Source organism: Nerophis lumbriciformis, linkage group LG10, assembly GCF_033978685.3.
Source record: "Nerophis lumbriciformis linkage group LG10, RoL_Nlum_v2.1, whole genome shotgun sequence".
In the NCBI taxonomy this organism is placed as follows: Eukaryota; Metazoa; Chordata; class Actinopteri; order Syngnathiformes; family Syngnathidae; genus Nerophis; species Nerophis lumbriciformis.
Window position 1 is genome coordinate 6575001 of NC_084557.2, and position 27987 is coordinate 6602987.

At 43.5% G+C, this 27987-nt stretch overlaps 1 protein-coding gene across 1 annotated transcript in view; it reads left to right on the forward strand.

Annotated features, from left to right (window-relative positions):
- Positions 1-27987, forward strand: part of roraa (RAR-related orphan receptor A, paralog a) — a 917687-nt gene that overhangs the window by 307383 nt on the left and 582317 nt on the right. The gene's annotated exons all lie outside the window — the stretch shown is intronic.

Below are 27987 nucleotides of genomic sequence, written 5' to 3' on the forward strand. Positions count from 1 at the left end.
TAGGTGAGGATGGGAACGTAGATCGACCGGTAAATTGAGAGCTTTGCCTTCCGGCTCAGCTCCTTCTTCACCACAACGTATCGATACAGCGTCCGCATTACTGAAGACGCCGCACCGATCCGCCTGTCGATCTCACGATCCACTCTTCCCTCACTCGTGAACAAGACTCCGAGGTACTTGAACTCCTCCACTTGGGGCAGGGTCTCCTCCCCAACCCGGAGATGGCACTCCACCCTTTTCCGGGCGAGAACCATGGACTCGGACTTGGAGGTGCTGATTCTCATCCCAGTCGCTTCACACTCAGCTGCGAACCGATTTTTTATTTATTTTTTTATTAATTAATTAATTTTTGTTTTTATTTTATTTTTTGTCCTGTCCAGCTCCTCAGGCAAATCATATAGTTGATGTAGATGCCCATATCGGCTGTTCAGATTTACTTTACAAAAGAGAAGTGTGGGATACTTCTCTTGTTGCCTTATTTGTATTTGACTTTATTAAATGTATTTATATTACTATTTGGTGCAGCCGGGCCGGAGCAGGAGGGGATAGAAAGAGGACACAAAGGAAGACAGAGGGGGAAATTGTGGGGATAAGACAGAGAGACAAAAACAACCCGCAAACACAACAATAACAACAACAATAGCGCAACATCAGCAAATATGATAAGTACAAATATGATGGTAAAAGTGATAGCAAAGAAGCAGTTAGTGAAATAAATAATAATCCAGAAAAGACAATGAGTATTATTACACTACAATTGGAGCAATAGAAATAGCGCTATTGAATTTTTGACCACTCCTCTTGACAAAATTGGTGCAGTTTGGCTAAATTTGTTGCTTCGAGGTTGGTAAGCACCACTGTCGAGTTTTGAGGAAATGAAAGGATTTTTAAAGGCCGACTGAAATGCGATTTTCTTATTTAAACGGGGATAGCAGGTCCATTCTATGTGTCATACTTGATTATTTCGTGATATTGCCATATTTTTGCTGAAAGGATTTAGTAGAGAACATCGACGATAAAGTTCTCAACTTTTGGTCACTGCTAAAAAATCCTTGCCTGTACCGGAAGTAGCAGACGAGTAGCGTGACGTCACAGGTTGTGGAGCTCCTCACATCTGCACATTGTTTACAATCATGGCCACCAGCAGCGAGAGCGATTCGGACCGAGAAAGCGACAATTTCCTCATTAATTTGAGCGAGGATGAACGATTTGTGGATGAGGAAAGTGAGAGTGAAGGACGAGAGGGCAGTGGGAGCGATTCAGATAGGGAAGATGCTGACTAAAACAGTAAATAAACACAAGACATATATATACTCTATTAGCCACAACACAACCAGGCTTATATTTAATATGCCACAAATTAATCCCGCATAACAAACACCTCCCCCCTCCCGTCCATACAACCCGCCAATACAACTCAAACACCTGCACAACACACTCAATCCCACAGCCCAAATTACCGTTCACCTCCCCAAAGTTCATACAGCACATATATTTCCCCAAAGTCCACAAAGTTACGTACGTGACATGCACATAGCGGCACGCACGTACGGGAAAACGATCAAATGTTTGGAAGTGTACTCACGGTACCGTGTCTGCGCATCCAACTCAAAGTCCTCCTGGTAAGAGTCTCTGTTGTCCCAGTTCTCCACAGGCCAATGGTAAAGATTGACTGTCATCTTCCGGGAATGTAAACAATGAAACACCGGCTGTGTTTGTGTTGTTGCAGCCGGCCGCAATACACCGCTTCCCACCCACAGCTTTCTTCTTTGCTGTCTCCATTGTTCATTGAACAAATTGCAAAAGATTCACCAACACAGATGTCCAGAATACTGTGGAATTTTGCGATGAAAACAGACGACTTAATAGCTGGCCACCATGCTGTCCCAAAATGTCCTCCACAATCCGTGACGTCACGCGCAGACGTCATCATACCGAGACGTTTTCAGCAGGATATTTCGGCGCAAAATTTAAAATTGCACTTTAGTAAGCAATAATGTGTTGCAATGTTAAGATTTCATCATTGATATATAAACTATCAGACTGTGTGGTCGGTAGTAGTGGGTTTCAGTAGGCCTTTAAGTGCGCCCTATAGTCCGAAAAATACGGGTAGTCCAGAAAGTACAGTACTTTTTTTAACCCGGCCTACGTGGCTCTCCTCATCAAATGGGGGCCAGGAGCTGTTTCCAGTCAGCTCAGCTCAGAGGCCTCGAATGAGTTGTTAGTGCAGGACTTTGTGAGCATTCGTTTTGTTTGGATCACCTGCAGGAACTGACCAACACTTTCAAATTGTTTATTTTTGCAATCCTCTGTCTGTCTTTTTTTTGTGCACGGTCAAAAACTTTTGAGTTAATAGAAGCTGCTTTTAAAATGATGAGATGATGATCACTAAGCAGAAGTTACAATATTTTTTGTCTGCTGCAGCCCAGGACAATAATGTCCATCCTGTTATGTTTCCATAGCAACCGCCTCTCTTCTGGCCTTACTAATACTAAACCAGCATCATGTGGCTGAAGTAGTAGGAACAGATGTCTGTGAATGTTGCCAGATCCCTTCCAAAAGTCACTTTTATTTCTCTGCATCACACCTCATCAATAGCTACAGCATCACAGAGATTCATCCAGAAAAAAAAAAAAACAACCTTTCATGAAAAGAAGTGGTTGGCATGATTCGGTCATAATTGTGATGATCTTGTTTTTTTTGTTGTTGTTAGTTGTTGTTTTTTCCCGCTGTGTCAGTAGTGAGAGTGAAAGAAGTGTGCAGTGGCAGGACGTGGGTGTGGAGCTGTTACATCACTAGAGTTTTCCACTTTTCCATCGGGCCACACCGACTTCACCGCAGTCGGCCTGGCTCGGCCGATGTTCCCGGGCAGATTCATGTGTTTGGGAAGAAGTTGTTGGATGACATTCGAGTTGTCGTTTGGGATTTTTTTTTTGGAGGGGAAAAAAATATGTTTTGTTTTATAACTCAACATATACCCGACCAGAGGCGCAGCACTGAATTCTGGGATATCATACGCAAGACTCCTCGTAGTTCCCTGCTCGTTAGTCGCTAGTATGAGGCAGCTAACAGAGCATGTATAGGATTCATCTATTCCGCTTATAAAAACCTCTAAAATCACTTTTAAAATGCCAACGACGACCCATTTACATGCCGTAGCCTGCATATGGTCCAAGAGGAACTACTTTTCTGGCGTAGTGACTAGGGTTGCAAAATTCCGGGAATATTCAAAGTTGGAAACTTTCCATGGGAATGAATGGGAAATGAATGGGAATAAACATTGAATGCAACATGCTAGATCTTGCAGCATGATTATTAGTTAAAACAACCCGATTTAATGCGAATTCAGTTGAATTTCAACCCTCCACTGTGCATTCCTCCATCACATATATGGGAATTAATGGGAAATGAATGGGAATAAACATTGAATGCAACATGCTAGATCTTGCAGCATGATTATTAGTTAAAACAACCTGATTTAATGCAAATTCAGTTGAATTTCAACCCTAAACTGTGCATTCTTCCATCACATATATGGGAATTAATGGGAAATGAATGGGAATAAACATTGAATGCAACATGCTAGATCTTGCAGCATGATTATTAGCTAAAACAACCTGATTTAATGCAAATTCAGTAGAATTTCAACCCTACACTGTGCATTCCTCCATCACATATATGGGAATTAATGGGAAATGAATGGGAATAAACATTGAATGCAACATGCTAGATCTTGCAGCATGATTATTAGCTAAAACAACCTGATTTAATGCGAGTTCAGTTGAATTTCAACCCTGCATTGTGCTTTCCTCCATCACATATATGGGAATTAATGGGAATAAACATTGAATGCAACATGCTAGATTGTGCAGCATGATTATTAGCTAAAACAACCCTACACAGTGCATTCCTCCATCCCATGCACAGATAATTCCCAGCATGCTACACACTACAGCAGGGCTATTGAGGCCATACTAGTATTTGAGCCCAAGGACTTCATCCAGTCAGGTAAGTGTTGATGATATTACTGGAGTAAATATATTTGATCTATGGTATTTAAGTTTAATAGAGGTGTAATTGCTTGTACACACATATATATATATATATACATATGTGTATATATATATATATATATATATATATATAATCAATTAAAATCGATTATAAAAAATAGTTGCTGATTAATTTAGTCATCAATTTGTTGGATTTATGCTATGCGCATGTGCAGAGGCTTTTTTATTTTATTTATTTATTTTTAAAAAAATTTTTTTTTTTTTTTTTTTATAAAACTTAATTTATAAACTGCAACATTTACAAACAGCTGAGAAACAATAATCAAACTAAGTATGGTGCCAGTATGCTGGGTTTTTTTTCCAATAAAATACTGGATAGGATAGAAATGTAGTTTATCTCTTTTATCCGATTATCAATCGATTAATCGAAGTAATAATCGACAGATTAATCGATTATCAAATTAATCGTTAGTTGCAGCCCTAATATATATATATATATATATATATATATATATATATATACACACACATATATATATACACACACATATGTATATATATATATACATACATACATACAAATTTTTTGTGTGCGTGTGTATATATATATATATATATATATATATATATATATACATTAATAATACATACATTAATATAATATATACATTAATAAATTCATTTAAAAAAATATGTATATTTATGCATGTATATATATATATATATATATATATATATATATATATATATATATATATATATACATAAGGAATGTTGCCATATAATTCCCCTTCCCTGCTGTATATCAAACGTTTTATCGAACACATTTTTAATTGTTGTCGATTACGTGTCTATTGCGATATCAACTGATACCGTTTTATCAACCCATTTTTTTTTACCAGCTCTATTGTTTAATGCCATCGTATCCTGCATATTGGCCCGGTAATTACTGATACAATTTAACGTGTACCACTAAAATAACACTATTGTCTATTTTGTGTATAAGAAGTGAAACATTTTGAGTGTTTTTGTTTATTTAATACGGGCGGAAATATACCAAACCTTGACACGGTGACATTTTTGGAGGTATTTTGTCTGTAGTATTGGTATTGTTGTCATGATGATGAGTGCGCATGGCAGGATAGTGCACATAGTGTGCGGGATAATGCACATAGTGTGCGGGTTAGTGCACATAGTGTGCGGGATAGTGTGCAGGATAGTGCACATAGTGTGCAGCAAGGTGGCACTGTCACGGCTGCCTGAGAAGGTTCATGAGCTCTGCAGGTGAAAGACGGGCTGATTAATCTGTCCTGCAGGATTGCGATAAGAGGCCCGGGTTCATGCATATCACCCAAATGGAAACTATTTGACTCAATGTCATACTTAATCAAGAACAGCTAAAAATAAAGCACACTTATCTACTCGGTCTTTGTTAGCAGCTTCATGTATTTAAGTGAAACAAGCGTCCAGGGAGTATTTCACTCCAGGTGCAGATGTCAGTGTTGTACACAGTCCTCCTGCCCGACATGATGACGGACCTCACGCTTCATGCATAATGCAGCGGCCGTGGAAATAATGTTTCCACGGAGCAAACTGCATCGCCTTTGGACTTAAGTGAAATATAACCTGAATTTGACATTTTTCTAATATCCTACACCCAAACTTCTTTTTTTTTTGTTTCAAAGAGATAGGGGCGGTAATTGCTGTACCAGAAGAAAGACCGCCGATCCTTCTGGGTATTGCGGGTGACTGTGGGGACAAGTCGAGATTGGAACATGGTAATTGCAAAGACAAGCACTGAGAATAAATGGGGGGAGGGGGGGGGGAAAGGGGTCTTTACTGTCACATAGAGGAAGGTCAGATTCACAAGTGTGTGACATCGCTCGGCGTTGCGATGTGCTATTCAGCGCGTACACCAGGGACCCGTACCTTTTCTTAGATATCCAATTCATCGTGATCCGCGCTCAAGACGTCAACAACACCCGCGCGTGTAACATCAGAGCCAGCCACCTCCCTTCCCCCGAATCATTATTCCCAGCGTTTGATTAATGCTTCTACGCTCTTGTCAGAATGCTTATACACTTCCTCAGAGATGAAAGACAAACAGTAGCAATTTATTCCCCCAGATTAGATATTGATCTCTGCTCATGTGCTCGCCGTCTGATATCTTCCCTGAAAAATGAATGGCAAGCGCCGAGTATCATACTTTTTTTTTTTTTTTAAAGTGGAGACTCACAGATACTCCCTCCACTGACACTATCTTCTTCTCGGTCGCACTTTTCTCCCGTTATTACTGAATCTTTATGACAAGACCAGACCGCAGTCACTTTACCCGGGTCCTCCTCAGTGCAGCCATGTGGGATTGTCTTCAGACTCTTGATGGTGCTGTGGCGTCGATAGAATCCAGAGTGGACAGCAATCAGTCTGAGTCTAGCTGGCCGTAGGGCTCGGTAATGTCATGACTTGGTCCTGGGGTTTGGTTTCTCTAGAAGGCAACGGAAAGTTGGCTCGGGCGAGACGGGAATGTGAGAACATATTTATTTAAACTTATCAAAAAAAAGTACAAACGAAAAGCGCGCACAGTGGCGGAGAAACAACTTGGCTATGAAAACAAATACTTGCACAAAGGCAGAAACTATGAACAACAACAAAAAACACTAACTGTGGCATTAATAAACAAAACTTACTTGGCATGGACAAAAAGGAGCAGCGTGAATGATGGACATGAAAAAAGTGTCAGAGATGTGCAGAGCATAAATGTGGGGATGTCACCAGAAAGACAAACTGAAAACAATGAACTTAAATACTACAGACATGATTAACGAAAACAGGTGCGCGACTCAAAACGTGAAACAGGTGCGCGACGTGACAGGTGAAAACTAATGGGTTGCTATGGTGACAAACAAGAGTGCACAATGAGTCCAAACGTGGAACAGGTGAAACTAATGGGGTAATCATGGAAACAAGACAAGGGAGTGAAAATCCGGAAACTAAAGAGTCCAATAACTAAACAAAACATGACTAAAACAAAACATGATCACACAGACATGACAGGTAAATTATAATGATAAAAACATAAGGGCAGGAATCAGCACCTCCAAGTCCGAGTGCATGGTTCTCGCTTGGAAAAGGGTGGAGTACCATCTCCGGGTTGGGGAGGAAACCCCGCCCCAAGTGGAGGAGTTCAAGTACCTTGGAGTCTTGTTCACGAGTGAGGGAAGACAGGCGTCTTCAGTTCTGCGGACCTGAATCGATCCGTTGTGGTGAACGTGGGCATGACGATAAAGTGCATCCGGCAGTGGAGGCTCCTCTATGGGGTCTTGGGGCACTAGGAGGTTAACCCCTTTGCTACTGTAACCCCAGGTGGCCCTTGGCAAAGGCCTAGTACCTGACTGCCCCCTAGCCAGGGATACGGCGAAGACCTCAACGGCGGAGCCGGCGGAAGACGGTAGATGTAAGAACCACCACAACGGCTGCGATGGCGGAAGAAGGCCCAGTTATGGGGAAATAACCCGAGACCTCAACGGTGGAACAGGCCTTTGACAAACAAGAGTGCACAATGAGTCCAAACGTGGAACAGGTGAAACTAATGGGGTAAGCATGGAAACAAGACAAGGGAGTGAAAAGCCGGAAACTAAAGAGTCCGATAACTAAACAAAACATGACTAAAACAAAACATGATCACACAGACATGACAGGTAAATTATAATGATAAAAACATAAGGGCAGGAATCAGCACCTCCAAGTCCGAGTCCATGGTTCTCGCTTGGAAAAGGGTGGAGTACCATCTCCGGGTTGGGGAGGAAACCCCGCCCCAAGTGGAGGAGTTCAAGTACCTTGGAGTCTTGTTCACGAGTGAGGGAAGACAGGCGTCTTCAGTTCTGCGGACCTGAATCGATCCGTTGTGGTGAATGTGGGCATGACGATAAAGTGCATCCGGCAGTGGAGGCTCCTCTATGGGGTCTTGGGGCACTAGGAGGTTAACCCCTTTGTTACTGTAACCCCAGGTGGCCCTTGGCAAAGGCCTAGTACCTGACTGCCCCCTAGCCAGGGATACGGCGAAGACCTCAACGGCGGAGCCGGCGGAAGACGGTAGATGTAAGAACCACCACAACGGCTGCGATGGCGGAAGAAGGCCCAGTTATGGGGAAATAACCCGAGACCTCAACGGTGGAACAGGCCTTTGACAAACAAGAGTGCACAATGAGTCCAAACGTGGAACAGGTGAAACTAATGGGGTAATCATGGAAACAAGACAAGGGAGTGAAAAGCCAGAAACTAAAGAGTCCAATAACTAAACAAAACATGACTAAAACAAAACATGATCACACAGACATGACAGGTAAATTATAATGATAAAAACATAAGGGCAGGAATCAGCACCTCCAAGTCCGAGTCCATGGTTCTCACTTGGAAAAGGGTGGAGTACCATCTCCGGGTTGGGGAGGAAACCCCGCCCCAAGTGGAGGAGTTCAAGTACCTTGGAGTCTTGTTCACGAGTGAGGGAAGACAGGCGTCTTCAGTTCTGCGGACCTGTATCGATCCGTTATGGGGAACGTGGGCATGACGATAAAGTGCATCCGGCAGTGGAGGCTCCTCTATGGGGTCTTGGGGCACTAGGAGGTTAACCCCTTTACTACTGTTACCCCAGGTGACCCTTGGCAAAGGCCTAGTACCTGACTGCCCCCTAGCCAGGGATACGGCGAAGACCTCAACGGCGGAGCAGGCAGAAGACGGTAGATGTAAGAACCACCACAACGGCTGCAATGGTGGAAGAAGGCCTAGTTATGGGGAAATAACAACCCGAGACCTCAACGGTGGAACAGGCGGAGGATGATTGCTAACCCTATGGAGCGTCACAACGGCTGGGACGGCGGATGAAGGTTGCAGCAGAAAAGGGTCCCCAGTCGCCTTGGACTTCATGCCACTGGACCTTTACCCGGATCTGTCAAGGATCGTGTGGTGACTGTCTGTGCACCAGTCTCCCACAGGCACGCACAGGCATCCTCCATAAAGGGATACTTCCCAACCAGGAGGACCGTCGTACTCGTTCGAGTGACCGCCGATGACCTGGTGAAGAAGGAGCTCAGCCAGGAAGGCAAAGCTCTCAATTTATCGGTCGATCTACGTTCCCATCCTCACCTATGGTCATGAGCTTTGGGTTATGACCGAAAGGACAAGATCACGGGTACAAGCGGCCCAAATGAGTTTCCCTCCGCCGGGTGGCGGCTCTCCCTTAGAGATAGGGTGAGAAGCTCTGCCATCCGGGGGGAACTCAAAGTAAAGCCGCTTCTCCTCCACATGGAGAGGAGCCAGATGAGGTGGTTCGGGCATCTGGTCAGGATGCCACCCGAACGCCTCCCTAGGGAGGTGTTTAGGGCACGTCCGACCGATAGGAGGCCACGGGGAAGACCCAGGACACGTCAGTGATGTAGTGAGGGGCCCCACCACGCAACTGAAGAGTAGGGGCATAACAAGTCAGTGATGTACTGAGGGACCCCACCATCCAACGCACGGAAATTCAGGACTAAAATCTTCAACTCAATGCGGAATTTGACTGGAAGCCAATGAAGACCGGATCAAATGGGGGTGACGTGGACTGTTCTGGGTGCACCGGTCTAAAGTCTGGCAGCTGCATTGTGTACCGTCTGAAGTCTCCTGAGCGTTGACTTGTTGAAGAGAGTAAAAAGAAAGTTGCAATAAGTCAATACCAGATGAAATAACCATTTCCAGATTCAATTTTGACAGCAAATTCCTCACTTTTAGAAATATTTCCGAGGTGATAAAAAGGCTAAAAAGCAGACAAAGTATCACAATAGCTAATAAGAAGACTGAATGAGTACCGTAGACCCATCAGCATTCACCCTGACTCGGATTTGAACCCAGGTCCCTCTTGTTCAGAGAGGCAGTGTTATTACTAGAGATGTCCGATAATATCGGACTGCCGATATTATCGGCCGATAAATGCTTTAAAATGTAATATCGGAAATTATCGGTATCGGTTTCAAAAAGTAAAATTATGACTTTTTAAATCACCGCTGTGTACACGGACGTAGGGAGAAGCACAGAGCGCCAATAAACCTTCAAGGCACTGCCTTTGCGTGCCGGCCCAATCACATAATATCCACGGCTTTTCACACACACAAGTGAATGCAAGGCATACTTCGTCAACAGCCGTACAGGTCACTCTGAGGGTGGCCGTACAAACAACTTTAACTCTGTTACAAATATGCGCCACACTGTGAACCCACACCAAAACAAGAATGACAAACACATTTCGGGAGAACATCCGCACCGTAACACAACAGAACAAATACCCAGAAACCCCTTGCAGCACTAACTCTTCCGGGACGCTACAATATACACCCCCCCCCGCTACCCCCTACCTCAACCTCCTCATGCTCTCTCAGGGAGAGCATGTCCCAAATTCCAAGCTGCTGTTTTGAGGCATGTTAAAAAAAAAGAATGCACTTTGTGACTTCAATAATAAATATGGCAGTGCCATGTTGGCATTTTTTTTCCCCATAACTTGAGTTGATTTATTTTGGAAAACCTTGTTACATTGTTTCATGCATCCAGCGGGGCATCACAACAAAATTAGGCATAATAATGTGTTAATTCCACCACTGTATATATCGGTATCGGTAATTAAGAGTTGGATATGTTGGATATCGGCAAAAAAGTCATTATCGGACATCTCTAGGTATTACCCACAGTCACTCTCACTGGGTATCCTCCTGTAATGACTAGTTTGCCCTACAACTGTATAGCTCGGTCGGTAGAGTGACCTAGTCACTGCCGTTGTGTCCTTGGGCAAGACACTTTACCCACCTGCTCCCAGTGCCACCCACACTGGTTTAAATGTAACTTAGATATTGGGTTTCACTATGTAAAAGTGCATTGAGTCACTAGAGAAAAGCGCTATATAAACAGAATTCACTTTAACATTTGGGTGATGTTTGGCGGCCCACCTTTTGAAGACCCTTGCTTAAACCATTTTTAGTAATGTAATAGCTCTTTTTTTAATGGCACTGTACGTATATCTTGTCCGTGGTTTTATTACAGTCCATTGCAAAGCTATAGCCCGGGCAATTACTGATAAAACAGATTGGTTCTACACGTGAAGCATCACTCTTTAATATTCCAGGCTGCAGCTGGTTGCACTCAACTGTGGAACAGAATCAGAACTCCAATAAGGATATTTCATTTCAAAGGCAGCCTTAAAGTACCGCTTGCCTTTGACCATTTTTGGGGAGCATAATTGTTACATTTTCCTCTCGGAAGATCAGAGCTGGCGCCGGACGCTAACACATGTTGTGAATAACGGTGTGAGGAATGACAGCAAGCGGTGAAGTCAGTGGAAGTTGATGCACACGCCGCAGGGTAAATACAATGTTGCTGACTACTATAGGTCATTAGTGTCATTCATGGGTGTTGTCAGGAGTCAACCCCTCCTGTCTGTTTTTTAAGACCACTTTAATGCAACTACCCTATTTTTCGCACTTAAAATCCTTAATTTTTGAAATGGACAGTGCCCCTTATACCCCGGTGCGCCTAATGTACGGAATAATTCTGGTTGAGCCGACTGACCTTGAAGCATAATAACACTCGTACTCATACTTGCCAACCTTGAGACCTCCGATTTCGGGAGGTGGGGGCGGGGGCGGGGCGGGGGCATGGTTGGGGGCGTGGTTAATATATATATATATATATATATATGTCTTAATAAGGTTATCCAAAAAATAGTGCTCGATACCGTAGTAGAGCGCAATATATGTATGTGTGGGGAAAAAAAATCACAAGACTATTTCATCTCTACAGGCCTGTTTCATGAGGGGGGGTACCCTCAATCGTCAGGAGATTTTAATGGGAGCATTCGCATACCATGGTTTATATAGGGCACAGAGTGGGTGGGTACAGGCTGGCCTAGGGGCGTGGTGATTGGTTCATGTGTTACCTAGGAGGTGTTTCCTTCTATGGCGGCATGTTGTTACAATTTCGCTGCGCTTGTTGAGGGATGACAGGTCTGGACGGTAAATAATAAACAGTTTCTCTTTCAAGCATAGGTTGCATCTTTTATTACCACTATTGTAAGGTGTGCTGGATGCAAGAATTTGCCATGTTATTGAATATTCAACATTATTGTCTTTGAGGTCCCAAATGTGTTTGCTGAGTTCTGTGGTATTTCGCAGGTTTTGGTTCCTGAAAGAAGCCTTGTGGTTGTTCCATCTGGTTTTGAATTCACCCTCGGTTAATCCTACATATGTGTCGGATGTGTTAATGTCCTTGCGTATTACCTTAGATTGGTAGACAACTGATGTTTGTAAGCACCCCCCGTTGAGAGGGCAATCAGGTTTCTTTCGACAGTTACATGCTTTGTTGGTTTTGGAGTCGTTCTGGCTGGGGGTCGACGGCTCATTTGCAATTGTTTTGTTGTGGTTTGAGATGATTTGTCGTATATTGTTCATGCAGCTGTAGCTCAATTTGATGTTGTTCTTGTTGAATACTTTTCTTAGGTTGTTGTCTTTGGGAAAGTGTTTGTCAATCAGATTGAGGAATTTGTGTCCAATGTTCGTTGAGACGTTTTTGCTGTATGGGGGGTTGTACCAGATGATGCCGCTTCGTTTTCTGTTCTTTTTTGGCTGGTTTCCTGGCGTGGGTTCATAGGTGAGGGTGAAATTGTATCCGCTTTCAGAAATAGTCTTGTGATTTTTTTTCCCCACACATACATATATATATATATATATATATATATATATATAAGAAATACTTGACTTTCAGTGAATTCTAGCTATATATATATATATATATATATATATATATATATATATATATATATATATATATATATATATATATATAAATAAAATAAATACTTGAATTTCAGTGTTCATTTACAAACTACAACTCACAAACACTTTAGAGTTAGGCTCCACCATCAGAATGTGTACTTAAACTTATAAAGATCACATGGATATTATTCAGTGAGTTGATTCACCAAAACTAACCTGTTATACAGGAGGAAAAAGCACACAGGACGTTTCAATTGTTCACAGACTGGTCGCGCTCATCAGAATGACAAGACACTTCCGGTCTGCAGGTGATAGCATTCAATTGGGAAGAAACACCCTACTGCCCCCTACTGACCAATGTGAATACTGATAAATGTGTAATGACAGCTCCAAAAACGAATTCACACCACAAAATATCATAAATAAATCAACACAAAAATGTGACACATTATGGGTGGGTCACATATGCATGTACAGTAGATGGCAGTATTGTCCTGTTTAAAAGTGTCACAACATTGCTGTTTACGGCAGACGAACTGCTTTACGGTAGACACTGTTGTTGTTGTGTGTTGTCAACACGTCACTCAGGTCCGCCTGAATTTCGGGAGTTTTTCGGGAGAAAATTTGTCCCGGGAGGTTTTCGGGAGAGGCGCTGAATTTCGGGAGTCTCCCGGAAAATCCGGGAGGGGTTGGCAAGTATGCTCGTACTTCTGACTACGGTAGCCGTAATAAACCGAAAATCCATCAAGCCACTCATTTTCATTAATTACTAGTTTCTATGTAACTGTTTTTATATTGTTTTACTTTCTTTTTTATTCAAGAAAATGATTTTAATTTATTTATCTTATTTTATTTTATTAGTATTTTAAAAAAGGCCCTTATCTTTACCTGGTTGTCCAAATTAGGCATAATAATGTGTTAATTCCACGACTGTATATATCAGTATCGGTTGATATCGGTATCGATAATTAAGAGTTGAACAATATCGGAATATCGGATATCGGCAAAAAGCCATTATCCCTAATAATAATATGACTCCGGTGCGCCCTATGGTCCAGAAAACACTGTATATTCTTCCGGTGGGCCCGCCTCAGGAAAAGCCTTATCCCTGCAGCTATAGCCGCCCTTAACAGCAGGCCCGGCCGACCTGTCTGACAAGCCTGTAAATGTGTGTTGGTCATGTATGATGTCTTTTTGTTATTTTTTTGTGATGTGTAATGTCTATTGTTTTAAATGTACGGCAGTGACAATGAATTTCCCCAAGGGGACCAATAAATCTAAATCTAAATATACTTTATTGAGCAATGTCTTCATCTTCATGACACAGTTCACCACGTTGAGGTGATTTCCTCGCGGTCGGCGTCAAAGGATATTTCCCGTTTCCTACGCGCGCTTGCCTACCTCATCACTTTGCGAATGGTCGTCGCCTTTATATAATAATTAGAGATGTCGGCCGATAAATGCTTTAAAATGTAATATCGGAAAGTATCGGTATCGTTTTTTTTTTTTTTTGTTTTTTTTAATTTTATGATTAAATCAACATAAAAAACACAAGATACACTTACAATTAGTGCACCAACCCAAAAAACCTCCCTCCCCCATTTACACTCATTCGCACAAAAGGGTTGTTTTTTTCTGTTATTAATATTTCTGGTTCCTACATTATATATCAATATATATCCATACAGTCTGCAAGGGATACAGTCCGTAAGCACACATGATTGTGCGTGCTGCTGGTCCACTAATAGTACTAACCTTTAACAGTTCATTTTACTCATTTTCATTCATTACTAGTTTCTATGTAACTGTTTTTATATTGTTTTACTTTCTTTTTTATTCAAAAAATGTTTTTTTTTTTTATATCTTATTTTATTAATTTATTTAAATAGGACCTTATCTTCACCATACCTGGTTGTCCAAATTAGGCATAATAATGAGTTAATTCCACGACTGTATATTTCGGTATCGGTAATTAAGAGTTGGACAATATCGGAATATCGGATATCGGCAAAAAGCCATTATCGGACATCCCTAATAATAATATGACTCCGGTGCGCCCTATGGTCCAGAAAACACTGTATATTCTTCCGGTGGGCCCGCCTCAGGAAAAGCCTTATCCCTGCAGCTATAGCCGCCCTTAACAGCAGGCCCGGCCGACCTGTCTGACAAGCCTTTAAATGTGTGTTGGTCATGTATGATGTCTTTTTGTTATTTTTTGTGATGTGTAATGTCTATTGTTTTAAATGTACGGCAGTGACAATGAATTTCCCCAAGGGGACCAATAAATCTAAATCTAAATATACTTTATTGAGCAATGTCTTCATCTTCATGACACAGTTCACCACGTTGAGGTGATTTCCTCGCGGACGGCGTCAAAGGATATTTCCCGTTTCCTACGCGCGCTTGCCTACCTCATCACTTTGCGAATGGTCGTCGCCTTTTTATTCCGTGCAGTCAGGGGAAAGAAAAGAGAAAAAAAAAAAACTGTTGCTTTGTGTGGCGTGCCAGTGTGACAGCACAGTGTGAATTATCTCACCCGGGCTGTCGGGCTAAAAAAACCAAAGAGGAGACAGGAGAGCGAGACATCAATTACCGCGGCGACTCCTGGGGAAAATAAAAGCATTGGAATCTAATGACTTATTATGGTTTACCTGCTGTTATATCATTTATACCCTGTTAACCCCTTCATCACCTCCTGATGTACTACCAGCGGAGATCTCAGCAGTAGGGGGCGGTGAAAAGGCCTCAGACAAGAGCGCTACCAATGTTGGTGTTTATTCACAGAGTGCAAGTCACTGCACTCCTCAAGTTGTGCTTTTGATTTGTGAAATAAATCCATCAGAGGAACACGGCGCTGTGAGTCACTGCACTTCTCTGACAGCCATGCAGGCTCTCCATGGTCCTCCTATTTGTTTGTTTGTGTTGAGTATTGCCCTGCCTAGTCCAAGTGCTACTTTATCTTGTATATTTTTACATGAGGTTTCCGGTTCATTTTATCATCTTTTATTACAGCCAAAAATGTGTTTTCTTTTACCCTTTCAATATCTACTCCATCTATTTGTGTTTGACTTTCCCTTCTACTGTTACCAAATAGCATTATTTTAGTTTTACTGAGATTCAAACATGCTCTGTTTTTAAAGGGGAACATTATCACCAGACCTATGTAAGCGTCAATATGTACTAGGGATGTCCCGATCCAGGTTTTTGCACTTCCGATCCGATACCGATATTGTTTTTGCACTTCCGATCCGATACCGATACTGACCGGTTTAGACATTTTTTAAATGTCTAAACAACCTCGCGCCAACCTATCTCTCCGACCTCCTTCAGCCTTACTGCCCCACCCGATCCTTAAGATCAGCCGATCAGCTGCTGTTGACGGTCCCTGACACAAGGCTGAAGCTTAGAGGTGACAGAGCTTTCGCCGTTGCTGCTCCCAAGCTCTGGAACGACCTACCCCTGAGTGTTAGACAAGCCTCCTCTCTTCCTGTTTTTAAATCTCTCTTAAAAACATACTTTTATTCCATGGCTTTTAACACTGAGTGATATCGATCCTGCAATGGCGCCCCATAATACACCTGCTGTGATCCTGTTTTTATGTTTTTATGTTTTTATTAATTCTATTTTAATTATTTATTTTTTATCGTGTTCTGTTTGTGTTGTGTTGTGTTTGCTCGGTACTCGTTTTATCTTTTAACCTGCTCATTGTACAGCACTTTGGCTACCCCTGTGGTAAATTTTAAATGTGCTTTATAAATAAAGTTGATTTGATTTGATTTGATTTGACCGATACCGATACTGACCGATACTGGCCTATCCGAGCATGTATTAAAGTTTAAAGTTATTTAGCCTACTTAGTTGTCAGAATCATGTTGAAAAGGGTTTTAGTACTCTTGATAACAACTATCCAGCTGAATTAGGGGAGTTTGAATAATACACAATGGTTGGTAACAAGAAACTGACCTGTTTATTCAAGGATAAACACAAAATAGACAAAATTATACATGACAAACAGAAATGGCATCATTGAACTAGGGCTGGGCGATATGGCCTTTTTTTAATATTGCGATATTTTAAGGCCATATTGCGATACACGATATATATCTCGATATTTTGCCTTCGCCTTGAATGAACACTTGATGCATATAATCACAGCAGTATGATGATTCTATGTGTTTTGATTGATTGATTGAGACTTTTATTAGTAGGTTGCACAGTGAAGTACATATTCCGTACAATTGACCACTAAATGGTAACACCCCAATAAGTTTTTCAACTTGTTTAAGTCGGGGTCCACTTAAATTGATTCATGATACAGATATATACTATCAGATATATACTTTCATCATAATACAGTCATCACACAAGATAATCACATTGAATTATTTACATTATTTATAATCCAGGGTGTGGAGGGGGGCGCCGGATGTAAGTGTCAAAAAGACAGCCAAAAGAGTTTGATATGAGAATAAATCTAAAGTTAAAATATAGGGTAGAAATGCACCCATTTGCAGGAAATGTAGTCTTGATTTTCAAAATGTTCTTTCAAGGCTTGCATGTCTACATTAAAACATTCTTCTTCATACTGCATTAATATATGCTACTTTTAAACTTTCATGCAGAGAAGGAAATCACAACTAAAGAAATCACTAATTTTTTCATATGGTGTTGATGTGGAAATTTTTGCCTCGATGGTGTGGACGTGTGGCACCGAATGGAGATAAGCGTCTCGACAGACGTCACAATATTTGAACAATGATGACGAAAACTGTTTTCTCTGTCGTGTCCGTGTGTCGAAAATTGTTATGCGCTTATTTTTTTATTTGATTTTGTGCGTGGCATAGATTTGCCGTGCGCAGAGGACGTTTGAGCAGACGCGCACCTTAGCGGCTGCGCTAGCATCACAGCTAACGTTAGCCATGCCGCTACCTCGCTCTCTGCTCAAAGAGGACGTATACGTATGTGACGTATGACGTGACAGTATGTGACGTGTGTAAGAAGGTGCGCTCGCTGTCTGTGAGAGGGAGACACAGGAAAGAGTGAGAAGAGCCTGTCGTGTAATGCCAGCAGCTAAAAGCAACTGCGTGAGAATTGTGGATGTGTTGAAGGTGTGCTGGAAAATGCGAAACGGAAATTACGGAGCAGCAGAAAAGTGGAATGTATTATTTAAATTGGTGCGTTGGAAAACACGGACCGGAGTTTTTTTTAAAACTGGATCTGGATCTGCATTTTCCCATGCCTTGCCGATACGCAATTTTTTGCAAATATCGGCAGCCGATCCGATCCAAATATCGGATCGGGACATCCCTAATATGTACCTTGATGTTGCAGAAAAAAGACCATATATTTTTTTAACCAATTTCCGAACTCTAAATGGGTGAATTTTGGCGAATTAAACGCCTTTCTATTATTCGCTCTCAGAGCGTTGTGACGTCACATCGGGAAGCAATCTGCCATTTTCTCAAACACCGAGTCAAATCAGCTCTGTTATTTTCCGTTTTTTCGACTGTTTTCCGTACCTTGGAGACATCATGCCTCGTCGGTGTGTTGTCGGAGGGTGTAACAACACAAACAGGGATGGATTCAAGTTGCACCAGTGGCCCAAAGATGCGAAAGTGGCAAGAAATTTGTTCCGCACACTTTACCGACGAAAGCTATGCTACGACAGAGATGGCAAGAATGTGTGGATATCCTGCGACACTCAAAGCAGATGCATTTCCAACGATAAAGTCAAAGAAATCTGCCGCCAGACCCCCATTGAATCTGCCGGAGTGTGTGAGCAATTCAGGGACAAAGGACCTCGGTAGCACAGCAAGCAATGGCGGCAGTTTGTTCCCGCAAACGAGCGAGCTAAACCCCCTGGATGTCTTGGCTCACACCGTCCCTTATGTCACCGAAGAGAAGAACATCGACCCTAGCTTCCCTGGTCTGCTGACATCAACTCCAAAACTGGACGGATCAGCTTTCAGGAAAAGAGAGCGGATGAGGGTATGTCTACAGAATATATTTATTGATGAAAATTGGGCTGTCTGCACTCTCAAAGTGCATGTTGTTGCCAAATGTATTTCATATGCTGTAAACCTAGTTCATAGTTGTTAGTTTCCTTTAATGCCAAACAAACACATACCAATCGTTGGTTAGAAGGCGATCGCCGAATTCGTCCTCGCTTTCTCCCGTGTCGCTGGCTGTCGTGTCGTTTTCGTCGGTTTCGCTTGCATACGGTTCAAACCGATATGGCTCAATAGCTTCAGTTTCTTCTTCAATTACGTTTTCGCTACCTGCCTCCACACTACAACCATCCGTTTCAATACATGCCTAATCTGTTGAATCGCTTAAGCCGCTGAAATCCGAGTCTGAATCCGAGCTAATGTCGCTATAGCTTGCTGTTCTTTCCGCCATGTTTGTTTGTGTTGGCATCACTATGTGACGTCACAGGAAAATGGACGGGTGGTTAAAATCAGGCACTTTGAAGCTTTTTTTAGGGATATTGCGTGATGGGTAAAATTTTGAAAAAAACTTCGGAAAATAAAATAAGCCACTGGGAACTGATTTTTAATGGTTTTAACCCTTCTAAAATTGTGATAATGTTCCCCTTTAATGTGTTCATTTCTTCTGTTATTATTTCCATCCAACCATCCATCCATCTTCTTCCGCTTATCTGAGGTCGGGTCGCGGGGGCAGCAGCCTAAGCAGGGTTAGCCCAGACTTCCCTCTCCCCAGCCACTTCGTCCAGCTCCTCCCGGGGGATCCCGAGGCGTTCCCAGGCCAGCCGAAAGACATAGTCTTCCCAACGTGCCCTGTGGCCTCCTACCGGTCGGACGTGCCCTAAACACCTCCCGAGGGAGGTGATCGGGTGGCATCCTGACCAGATGCCCGAACCACCTCATCTGGCTCCTCTCGATGTGGAGGAGCAGCGGCTTTACTTTGAGCTCCCCCCGGATGACAGAGCTTCTCACCCTATCTCTAAGGGAGAGCCCCGCCACCCGGCGGAGGAAACTCATTTCGGCCGCTTGTACCCGTGATCTTGTCCTTTCGGTCATAACCCAAAGCTCATGACCATAGGTGAGGATGGGAACGTAGATCGACCGGTAAATTGAGAGCTTTGCCTTCCGGCTCAGCTCCTTCTTCACCACAACGGATCGATACAGCGTCCGCATTACTGAAGATGCCGCACCGATCCGCCTGTCGATCTCACGATGCACTCTTCCCTCACTCGTGAACAAGACTCTGAGGTACTTGAACTCCTCCACTTGGGGCAGGATCTCCTCCCCAACCCGGAGATGGCACTCCACCCTTTTCCGGGCGAGAACCATGGACTCGAACTTGGAGGTGCTGATTCTCATCCCAGTCGCTTCACACTCGGCTGCGAACCGATCCAGCGAGAGCTGAAGATCCTGGCCAGATGAAGCCATCAGGACCACATCATCTGCAAAAAGCAGAGACCTAATCCTGCAGCCACCAAACCGGATCCCCTCAACGCCTTGACTGCGCCTAGAAATTCTGTCCATAAAAGTTATGAACAGAATGGGTGACAAAGGGCAGCCTTGGCGGAGTCCAACCCTCACTGGAAACCTGTCCGACTTACTGCCGGCAATGCGGACCAAGCTCTGACACTGATCATACAGGGAACGGACCGCCAAAATCAGACAGTCCGATACCCCATACTTCCAGACTATAAGGCGCATTTAAAATCAGTTTTTTGTTTTCCTCAAAACGCGACAGTGCGCCTTATAAACCGGTGCTCCTAATGTACGGAATGATTCTGGTTGTGCTTACCGAACTCGAAGCTATTTTATTTGGTACATGGTACATGGCCAGTAGATGGCAGTCATACAAAAGAGACATGTAGACTGCATCAGTGTGTGAATGTGGAAACAGTGTCAAAGCGCTTTGAGTACCTTGAAGGTAGAAAAGCGCTATATAAGTATAACCCATTTAGAAATGATCAAAATAAGCCCAACCCGGTGCTTTGCATAGCTTTGTTTGCCCTGGTTTTCTTGCTGCGCCCAGTCTCTTCTTAACTTGTCTCTTTGATGTGGCCGATAAGGGAAAATGGGAGACCTTTGTTCTCTCCACTTTTTCTGGTATTATGTTGTGGAAATACGACGAAGAAGAGCTGAGCCAGGCAGATCCTGGGCAGTGGAAAAGCAGCAATTCACAAATGACCCATAGCATCCGGATGACCGAAGTTTTACTAACAAGTTATCTCTGCTTGTATTCTTTGCTACTGAAAATGAATCTGGCAATCATTTCCCGTATAATCGATCAGTTTTGAATAATCGGTAGATGACTGACTGTACCGTATTTTCCGCACTATAAGGCGCACCGGATTATTAGCCGCACCTTCAATGAATGGCATATTTCAAAACTTTGTCCACCTATAAGCCGCCCGGACTATAAGCCGCGCCTACGCTGCGCTAAAGGGAATGTCAAAAAAACAGTCAGATAGGTCAGTCAAACTTTAATAATATATTAAAAACCAGCGTTCTAACAACTCTGTCCCAAAATGTACGCAAATGTGCAATCACAAACATAGTAAAATTCAAAATAGTGCAGAGCAATAGCAACATAATGTTGCTCGAACGTTAATGTCACAACACACAAAATAAACATAGCGCTCACCTTCTGAAGTTATTCTTCATTCGTAAATCCTTCGAATTCTTCGTCTTCGGTGTCCGAATTGAAAAGTTGGGCAAATGTGGGATCCAAAATGGCCGGTTCCGTCTCGTCGAAGTCATCGGAGTCAGTGTCACTGTTCAGCAGTTCTGTGAATCCTGCCTTCCGGAAAGCTCGGACCACAGTTGTGACCGAAATATCTGCCCAGGGATTTACGATCCACTGGCAAAGTTGGCGTATGTCGTCCGGCGCTGTCTGCCTGTCTTAGTGAAGGTGTGTTCGCCTTCGGTCATCCATTGTTCCCACGCCGTTCGCAGTCGTGATTTGAATGCCCTGTTGACACCAATATCCAGCGGTTGGAGTTCTTTGGTTAATCCACCCGGAATGACGGCGAGTGTTGTATTTGTGTGCTTCACTTGTTTTTTGACACCATCTGTGATGTGGGCGCGCATGGAGTCGTATATCAACATGGACGGAGCTGTGTGAAAAAAGCCACCCGGCCTCTTCGCGTAAACTTCCCTTAACCACTCGCTCATCTTTTCTTCATCCATCCATCCCTTCGAGTTAGCTTTTATGATGACGCCGGCTGGAAAGGTCTCTTTTGGCAAGGTCTTCCTTTTGAATATCACCATGAGTGGAAGTTTCAGGCCATTAGCATGGCAAGCTAGAACCACAGTGAAGGACGACTTCTCATTCCCTGTGGTGCGAATATTCACCGTACGTGCTCCCGTTGTATCCACAGTATCCACAGTGCGGTTCACAGGAATATCAGTTGCTGTGAAATAGTAATCCGTGTGAGGATGGAGAGATTGCGTCTTTTCATGAACCGGATCCTTGTCGCTTAGTAGGAGCCATTTTGTGGTCTTTACAGCTGTAAACAGGAAATGAAACGTACGGTAATATCCGCGCGCTTTTTCTTCTTCTACGCGGGCGGGTGGTTGCTTACAGTAGAAGAAGAAGCGCTTCCTGTTCTATGGGGGCGGGTGCTTACCTTGGCGGTTGCTTGCGTAGAAGAAGAAGCGCTTCCTGTTCTACCAGGAAAAAAGATGGCGGCTGTTTACCGTAGTTACGAGACCCAAACTTTATGAAAATGAATCTTAATATTTATCCATATATAAAGCGCACCGGGTTAAAAGCCGCACTGTCAGCTTTTGAGTAAATTTGTGGTTTTTAGGTGCGGCTAATGGTGCGGAAAATACGGTACTTGGAACGCGCCGTTTGCCTCGCCAGACCCCGTATGGCGCCCCCTCTTGGTGTGATGTCATCTACTGGAACTGGAGCCCATTGCCCCGCATAGACCAGGGGTCGGCAACCTTTACCAGTCAAAGAGCCATTTTGACCAGTTTCACAAATTATAGATAACAATGGGAGCCGCAAAAAAAATTTGAAATTTTAAATGAAATAACACTGTATACAAAGTTTTTTTATTTGCTTTGTATAAACCAGGGGTCTCAGACACGCTGCCCACGCCTTTATGTGGAATTTGAAAGCTGGTGCGGCACGCGGGTTTTAAATGAATGGCACAGCGTCATGCGCGCCGTGATGGTACAGCACATAGCACTCACTACAGCCAGCGTGCCCGATCAACCACCCTTTATATGGGGCTTTCGCTTGCTCATGTAGGTGACAGCAAGGCATACTTGTTCAACAACCACACAGCTCACACTGACGGTGGCGGTATAAAAAAAACAAAAAACTTTAACACTCTTACTAATAATATTCCGCCACACTGTGAACCCACACCAAACAAGAATGACAAACAAATTTCGGGAGAACATATGCACCGTAACACAACATAAACACAACAGGACAAATACCCAGAATCCCATGCAGCCCTAACTCTTACACGATTATACACCCCCCGCTACCAAACCCCGCCCACCTCAACCGACGCACAAAGGGGGGGTGGGGGCGGGGTTTGGTGGTAGCAGGGGTGTATAATGTAGCCCGGAAGAGTCAGGGCTGCATGGGATTCTGGGTGTTTGTTCTGTTGTGTTTATGTTGTGTTAAGGTGCAGATGTTCTCCCGAAATGTGTTTGTCATTCTTGTTTGGTTTTGGTTCAAAGTGTGGCGCATTATTAGTAAGAGTGTTAAAGTTGTTTTATATGACCACCGTCAGTGTAACCTGTGTGGCTGTTGACCAAGTATGCCTTGCTGTCACGTACGTGTGCAAGCAGAAAATGTATATTGTATAACAAGTGTTGGTCTGGCACACTGTTAATACAGATTGTAAAGGGCGCCAAATGTTGTACCATCATGGCAAGCCCTTATTATAGCCGTAAGGGTGAAAATCGGTGAATATTAATCCCGGGAGTTTTATGCGAGAGGCACTAAAATCCGGAAGTCTCACGGGAAAATTGGAGGGTTCAGCAAGTGAGCTGCTGAGCCGCATCAGAGTGATCAAAGAGCCGCATGCGGCTCCGGAGCCGCGGGTTGCCGACCCCTGGACTATTGGAAAGAGATACACCAAGCTCTACAGGATATTTTCAAACGTGAAATACCCCTCGAAAGTAAAACTTTGTTTTTTGGACATGTACCTCAGGACTGGCTGAAGAAAGATAAACACTTAATGAATATCCTACTGGTGGCTTGTAAAAAGACCATTACTAGGAAATAGATATCCCAGGAGAGCCCAACTTGGAAGCAATGGATGGAAACAACGGATGGAAACAACAATGGACATATATAAAATGGAGAAGATAACTGCCTTTATTAATTATAAATTGGAGAAATTTACTTCATACTGGGAAAATTGGGTCAACTATGTCACGCCCCATAAACCTGACTTTAATTTTTCGAATTAGTGATTGAATTGTCAAAAAAAAAAAAATCTGGCAATCATTTCCCGTGTAATCGATCAGTTTTGAATAATCGGTAGATGACTGACTGTACTTGGAACGCGCCATTTGCCTCGCCAGACCCAGTATGGCGCCCCCTCTTGGTGTGATGTCATCTACTAGAACTGGAGCCCATTGCCCCGCATAGACAGAGTGGATGAGGGCATGTAAAACTAGTATTTTGCTTATTATGGACTCAAAAATAATTATAAAAATCTGGAAATATAGTTTATTGAATTTTACACTCCGGGTTGGGGAGGAGACCCTGCCCCAAGTAGAGGAGTTCAAGTACCTCGGAGTCTTGTTCACGAGTGAGGGAAGAGTGGATCGTGAGATCGACAGGGGGATCGGTGCGGCGTCTTCAGTAATGCGGACGCTGTATCGATCCGTTGTGGTGAAGAAGGAGCTGAGCCGGAAGGCAGAGCTCTCAATTTACTGGTCGATCTACGTTCCCATCCTCACCTATGGTCATGAGCTTTGGGTTATGACCGAAAGGACAAGATCACGGGTACAAGCGGCCAAAATGAGTTTCCTCCGCCGGGTGGCGGGGCTCTCCCTTAGAGATAGGGTGAGAAGCTCTGCCATCCGGGAGGAACTCAAAGTAAAACCGCTGCTCCTCCACATCGAGAGGAGCCAGATGAGGTGGTTCGGGCATCTGGTCAGGATGCCACCCGAACGCCTCCCTAGGGAGGTGTTTAGGGCACGTCCGACCGGTAGGAGGCCGCGGGGAAGACCCAGGACACGTTGGGAAGACTATGTCTCCCGGCTGGCCTGGGAACGTCTCGGGGTCCCACAGGAAGAGCTGGACAAAGTGGCTGGGGAGAGGGAAGTCTGGGCTTCCCTGCTTAGGCTGCTGCCCCCGCGACCCGACCTCGGATAAGCGGAAGAAGATGGATGGATGGATGGAATTTTACACTATTTTGAACAAACATGTATTCTTTGCAAGACAGCTCTGATTCTGTGGAAATAGTGTCAAAGTGAGTACCTTGAAGGTAGAAAAGTGCTATACAAGTATAACCCATTTACCATTTTATTGATGAATTCGTCCAATCTGTTGTTTAACCAAAAGGTCTGTAGTTTGTAAACTGGTGTTTGTCTTATAAATCGGTACGATTTTTGTTATTTTCATTGTATCTGGGCATTTGCTTATAATACTCTACATTTGATTCCGAATCACGTGTTCACGAACTGCGTCATTACCAACCTTTAATATTTCATTTTCCACGGCGTGTCTGCCTCTGCAGAGATGCGGGTGCATCGCCGCAGCCTGCTTATCTGCATTTACCGCTTTCAAGTCAGCCAAAGACGTGTCTCGCACATTATCTTCCGTATGAAATACATACACAACCCCCGGATCCCGAAACTCGCCGCAACGCTACACTCCAGCCTGGGTTCCCTGCCTCCCGTCTCCACTAGTCCATCCCCAGCCTGGGCATTAGGTTGGGGAGAGGCGAGAGAGTGCCCTTGTGATAAGGTGTGAGGCCTGTCTGCCTGTGACTGACAAGGCTGCTCTCACCATGCCAGTGCCGGCTGCTTGATAAGAGAAAATGTCAGCCTGATTTTGGGAAATGTCATTTATCGCAGCTTTCTGGCCGTGTCTGTAACCCAGACTGATTATGGTTGCTGGACATTTATATCACTGGGGGTGGCTGGGAAAATTGTACAAACGCAATGTTTTTTCTGTGATAACCGCCTGTGCCGTAATGGGTTTGATTTTGCTCCCTCAGCTCACCTCACCGTGTCGGAGTAGTCGTGACATCATTTGCTTTACTTTGTTTTATGGGGAGTGCGTGTCGCCTCACCTATAACGGGTGTGCTGGTCACGCACCAGCTTCTTGTGCGCATGTGTGTGTGGATTTGATGCACCATACTCTTTGGCTAAGAGTAACATTCGTTTAGCTTGCTGGTATGTAATTTAGTTTAGTTTATTATTTATTTGGTCAGTGGTCAACAAAATAAACAGTTTTACATTCATAAATTGACAATTTTACAGACCAAAGTTGAGCACGTATTTCGCCTAACCCAGGGGTCGGCAACCTTTACCAGTCAAAGAGCCATTTTGACCAGTTTCACAAATTATAGAAAACAATGGGAGCCGCAAAAACTTTTGGAATTTTAAATGAAATAACACTGCATACAAAGTTTTTTTTTTTGCTTTGTGCGATGTATAAATCAGGGGTCTCAGACACGCTGCCCACACCTTTATATGGAATTTTTAAACTGGTGCGGCACGCGAGTTTTATAAGAATAGCACTTGTCAGCGTCATGCGCGCCGTGATGGTACAACATATAGCGCTCGCTACAACCAGCGTGCTTGATCAGCCACATGTTGTATGGGGCTTTTGCTTGCTCACATAGGTGACAGCAAGGCATACTTACTCAACAACCACACAGGTTACACTGACGGTGGCGGTATAAAAAACAACTTTAAAACTCTTACTAATAATGAGCCACACTGTGAACCCACACCAAACAAGAATGACAAACAAATTTCGGGAGAACATCTGCACCGTAACACAACATAAACACAACAGGACAAATACCCAGAATCCCATGCAGCCCTAACTCTTCCGGGATACATTATACACCCCCGCTACCAAACCCCGCCCACCTCAACCGTCACACAGAGAGAGAGAGGGGGGTGGGGGGTTGATGTGTGAGGGAGCAGGCTTGGGGTAGGGGCGGGGTTTGGTGTCTCCTTCCAGGAGACATCGAGCTTCATAGAAATGTGAAATTTCCTTTACACGACATACTATAAATACACTTTGTACACAATATGAACACTGTTCAAATATATGCACAATAAAGACATACAATTTAAATTTAATTTAAAATTGAAGAACAGAACTGCACTTTTTTTGCAATTTCAACTATTGTTAACAGTCATTATAAAAAAACATCAGATCATTGCAAAATAAATAACCACATCATGGACCGGGACAGCGGCAAAATCATTGGCACAGAAAGTAAGAAATTCAAACAATGGATTAAGGAGGCCATCGAACTAAGGAAGCGGCCCAAGGAAACCATCAATTGGGATGAGGGAGCATACCTGGGACTACCTCCTTCATTAACCATCAAGAGGCGGGGGGGCGTAGACATGACACGTCTGCCTGGTTGGCCACGCCTATAAGAACAGCTGATAGGAAACATGTCACAGTGGGGAAAAAGAGACAGAATTAACACTCTAAAAGCTTCATTATGTCGTCTTACTCATACACTTTTTCTTGTAATCAGACCATATTTTTGGTATATTAGATGGAATTTACCTGACATGATTCAACTGTCATCTGCAGTCTTCTTCAGAAGGGTCATGAAAAAGAAAAAGAGACAACTGTATGGTTTACAAGAAGCCTACAACAAAAATCCGAACAGGAAATCTTAAAATCAGCCATGTCTGATCCTTGCAAAACAAATAACCACATCATGGACCGAGACAACGGCAAAATCATCGGCACAGAAAGTAAGAAATTGAAACGATGGATTAAAGAGGCCATCGAACTAAGGAAGCGGCCCAAGGAAACCATCAATCGGGATGAGGGAGCATACCTGGGACTACCTCCTCCATTAACCATCAAGAGGCGGGGGGGGCAGAGCCAACCAGGTAGACTTGACAGGTCTGCCTGGTTGGCCACGCCTATAAAAACAGCTGATAGGAAACATGTCACAGTGGGGAAAAAGGGACAGAATGAACACTCTAAAAGCTTCATTTTGTCGTCTTATTCATCC